Source organism: Tupaia chinensis, unplaced genomic scaffold (genome assembly GCF_000334495.1).
Source record: "Tupaia chinensis unplaced genomic scaffold, TupChi_1.0 Scaffold144034_1, whole genome shotgun sequence".
NCBI lineage: Eukaryota > Metazoa > Chordata > Mammalia > Scandentia > Tupaiidae > Tupaia > Tupaia belangeri.
Genome location: NW_006203886.1, coordinates 93,710 through 97,435, shown reverse-complemented (window position 1 = coordinate 97,435; position 3,726 = coordinate 93,710). Strand labels below are relative to the sequence as shown.

The window sequence follows — 3,726 nt, the reverse complement described above, 5'->3', positions numbered from 1 at the left end:
CTTTCTGTCTCTGTCTCTCTCTCTCTCTGGTGAGCACACTTGCCAGATAGCAAAAATCTCTCAAAAAATTTTACTTTCTGTTTGTATAGATTTGTGTATTCTGGATATTTCATATAAATGGAATCATACAATATATGACCTTTCACATATGGCTTATTTCACTTAGCATAATGATATTTTCAAGGTTTATCTATATATCGGGAACCAGCAGTTAGTGTAATGGCTAGGTCGCTGGACTCCCGCGTAATCGACTGCGGTTCAAGTCCTGGACCCGGTGGCTTAAAACTCATGCCGGGCGTGTGTGCGTGCGTGCCCAAGATCCCGAGAGGAGAATGGAGGAGACGGGATTGCGGTGTGGCCATCCCCCCTGGGGGGTGATTTTTTGCTTTCTGTCTCTATGTCTCTCTCTGTCTGTCTGGCGAGCGCACACGCCCTATAGTGAAAACCTCTCAAAAAAAGAAAAAAGAAAAAAAAAGGTTTATCTATATATGTTATACAATTTATCAGTACTTTATTCCTTTTCCTGGCTGAATATTCCATTGTGTATATATACCACATTTTGATTATCCATTTTACCAATTTGAGTAAAATGTAACATTCTTACCTCTCTTTACATTCCCTTTATTCCCCCTTTTATAATTTTAAATCTTAAACCTTTAATATCGTCTCTGCATATGTGGAAAATCACATCGATGCTAATAGTTTTGCTTCAACTATCAAGTACCAGTTAGAAAACCCAACAAGAGAACTAAAATCTATTTTCTTTCCCTCAGTTTTACCCCTTCTATTGTTCTGTCTTCATTCCTGATGTACCAGAACTCTTTCTTTTATCATTGCCTTTCTGTTACAAAGCTTTCTTTTAGCCATTTTTTTCAAGGTAGGCCTGCTGGTAACAGATTATTAGTTTTGCATCATCTGGGAATGTCTTGCTCTCCCCTTCATTCCTAAAGGACATTTCTACTGGTTAAAGAATTGTATGTCTCTGCTCTAATATACGGAAAGTCTGCACTCTATGGCAAAAACTGGATGATTGGAAGGTATAATAGCAGGGAGGCCGACTGTAGATCCTAGAAACAATATGGGAGGGGGTGGGGAAAGGGGGTGGGAGGCAGGGGATGGGGAACAAAATTGAACAGGAACAAAATTGAACAGAAACGAAACTGCAGAGTTATCTGTTGATGATAATGTACATGGTAAGAATTTAGGACTTGATGAATATGTACTGTATTCACGCCAGGAAAAATCATTTTGTATGCCGTAAAGATGTACAATGATTATTATACACATTTTTTAAAAGGAAAGAAAAGAATTTTACTGGTTAAAGAATGACACCAAGGATCCTCTGCCACTCGCTTCTTGCCCGTTATGTTTTCTGATGAGAAATTTACTGTCATTTGAATGATTTTTTTTCCCCATGGATATAAAGGGTTGTTTCTCTCTCCTTGCTTTTAAGAATTCTTTAATTCTCAGAAGTTTGGTTTAGACATGTCTCGTCATCATTGGTTGTTGTTGTTTTAGGTTTTTCCTGTTTATGGTTTGCTCAGCCTCTTAAATCTGTAGGTTTCTTTCTTTCTTTCTTTTTTTTTTTTCTGCCAAAGATGGCAAATCTCAGACATTATTTCTTTGAATACTTTTTCAGCCCTCCGCTCTCCTTTCCTTTCTGGATTTTGATGACACAAATGATAAAATTTTGGTTTCTATGGCCCTGAGGCTCTAGTCATGGTTTTTCAGTCTATTTTTTCCTCTGTTGTTCACATTTGGTATATTTTATTGTTTTATCTTCAGGTTCACTGATTCTTTTCTAGAAATATTTATTTTATTTTATTTATTTATTATCATTTTTTAATTTGACCAGACTGAGACAGAGAGAGAGAGAGAGAGTGAAAGTGAGAAAGCAAGCTGCCTAAGTCGGACTTGAACCATGGTCGGCCATGTGGGAGTCCAGTACCCACCACACCACCTGCCGGCCCCAGGGTCACTGATTCTTTTTAATTAATTAATTTATTTTTAGAGAGGTTTTTGCTAAGGGGTACAAGTGTTCATCAGAAAGACAGAGACAGACAGACAGAAAGCAAGAAATCACCCCCCCCCCCAGGGGATGGCTACGCTGCAATCCCTTCTCCTCCATTCTCCTCTAGGGATCTTGGGCATGCACGCACACGCACCTGGCGTGAGTTTAGGCAACCAGGTCCGGGACTTGAACCACAGTCCCTACATGGGAGTCCAGCTACATAGCCATTACACTAACTGCTGGTCCCAGTTCACTGATTCTTACTGTCCTCTCCATTCTGCCTTTTTTTCTTTTAATATTTATTTATTTATTTCCATTTGTTGCTATTATCATTTTTAAATTTTGACCAGAGAGAGAGAGAAAGGGAAAGCAAGAAAGTAAGCCTCCAGGTCCGGGACTCGAACTGTGGTCAGCCACATGGGAATCCAGCACTCTTAACCACCACGCCACCTGGCCCCATTTCCATTCTGCCTTTGAGCCCATTCACTGAGTTTTTGAATTCAGTTATTGTATCTTTCTGTTTTGCAATTTCTCTTTGGAAACAGAAGATATACTTCTGTTTCTTTGTCTAGATTTTCTATTTTTACATTTGTTTCAAGCGTGTTCATAATCGCTCATTGAAGCGTTTTATGATGGCTGATTAAAATTTCTTGTCAGAGAATTTAGACATCTCTGTCATCTTGGTGTTGGGACATGTTGATTGAATTTTTCCTCATTTTTGGTACTATGAGTGATTTTCCATTATATTCTTTACTTTGGGGCAATATGGTATGAAACTCTGTGCTGCTGGCAAAAACGGAGGATTGCCAGGGAGTGGTCAAAGTCCCTGTTCCCCACTTGGCCTCTGTTAATACTCTAGGGAGTACCTCATTACTGCTGGGTAGGAGTGAAAGTTGGTACTCCTACTAGGCTTCTGCTTATACCACCCTGGCTGGGAAGAGGTTAGGGTCTCGTTTGCCCTCTACTGACACCGATGGATCTATGCATAGCTTGGGGGATGTGTTCAGAGGGCAGTCATTTTCCAAGAATCTCCTGGCTTTTCCTTTCTACATTCAGCCAGGATCGAGTACCTTGTTCTGAAGGCCTTGTCTTAATCTGTTTGTGCTGCTATAACAAAACACCTGAGACTGGGTAATGTAGAAACAACAAAAATTTATTTCTTACAACCTCGAGGCTGGGAGGCTCAAGATCAAGGTCAGAGCAGGTCCTGCAGTGCAGCAGTTAAACACTACACAGTGTGGCTGGCCAGAGTTCAAATCCTGGCCCTGGTGACTTGAAAAACACCCAAAGCATGCACACATGTGCCCAGGATCCTGACAGGATCGCTTATTGCTGGTTGCTATATGGGATCTGGCATCTCTTGAACAATGCATTACCACTGTGCCTGCCATGGACTGAATCCTCAAACATTCTTTGAAAGCAAATTTGTTTATGGATAATACAAACGAAATTAGTTAGAGCCTGGGACGTACAATATGATGACCACAAGATTTAATATGTAGCAGAAATGTTTGCCTGTAATTGGTCGATGAAATTTCTGCTTATGAAATTAAGTTATGAATAATGTTTATAACTGGGACCTAATAGATAATAGACATAGTTTAGTCATATACTATTTATTTTTTATTTTTTAAAAATTATTTTATTGGGACCAGCAGTTAGCATAATGGCTATGTTGCTGGACTCCCATGTAGTCAACTGCTGTTTGAGTCCCA

At 39.7% G+C, this 3,726-nt stretch overlaps 1 protein-coding gene across 1 annotated transcript in view; it reads left to right on the top strand.

Annotated features, from left to right (window-relative positions):
- Positions 1-958: 958 nt before the first annotated feature.
- The window catches only part of LOC102491990 (CXXC-type zinc finger protein 1-like), a 24,156-nt gene continuing 21,388 nt past the window's right edge, over positions 959-3,726 (top strand). The window contains exon 1 of the mRNA XM_027767220.1: positions 959-1,037. The gene's annotated coding sequence lies outside the window, so the exon portion shown is untranslated. The remainder of the gene's footprint in view (positions 1,038-3,726) is intronic.